Raw genomic sequence first — 790 nt, forward strand, 5'->3', positions numbered from 1 at the left:
GATTTCGGATAGGAATTTGCCTCGGTAGACGTGGGATCTGTGATTCTTTTCGTCGTCGTTGCTACCGTGAAACTCGAATAATTCGGAGGGAAAGCGATATATTCACGACGCGCACCACGCTCTTCTGTCTGACTTTCGAAATATTCGTCGACTTTTTGCCTTTCTATTTGCGTAGGATGTCCCTCGCGTGTGCACGAGCACTGTACGCGCGCGCGTACCTACCGATTTCCCGCGCGACGATTTTCGCGAAACGGGATCTTCTTCGGCTTGGCAAACCCGAGTTTCGATATTTTCGTAGACACGGTGAATCACCCGACCGATTCCGTTACTCTCGTTCGCGGAAAGTTCAAGGAAATACGGGCGCGCGCGCTCGGCCGTTCGCTCGCCTGGCCACTTTCTTAAATCGTTATTTTTAGCGGGGGCCGATTATTTCGCGATCCCGCGCACCCCGTTATATGGTAATCACAGCGACACATATTCGACGACGCAATGTTACTTCACGCTCGAGTAACTTTGACATATCGGAGGGATAATTGGCAGGGACACGCGGCAGCGTTCCGGCGATCTCGATCGATTCTCAGTTTTCCCTCCGCGGGGTTCCCCCAAGGAAACGTTCGATTTTCGAGAACGCTTTTGAAACGGTCTGTGTTCGTTCACCTCGGTACCTCGACCTGGCTTAGATCGTCGATCGTAGACGTTCATTGATCGATGCTCAGACGCTGTTTTTTATTCCTGCCTCGTCGAAGACATGAGTCAACGTTGCTCGATATCGAAGACGATCGCCGCGAGG

Source organism: Habropoda laboriosa, unplaced genomic scaffold (genome assembly GCF_001263275.1).
Source record: "Habropoda laboriosa isolate 0110345459 unplaced genomic scaffold, ASM126327v1 scaffold90, whole genome shotgun sequence".
In the NCBI taxonomy this organism is placed as follows: Eukaryota; Metazoa; Arthropoda; class Insecta; order Hymenoptera; family Apidae; genus Habropoda; species Habropoda laboriosa.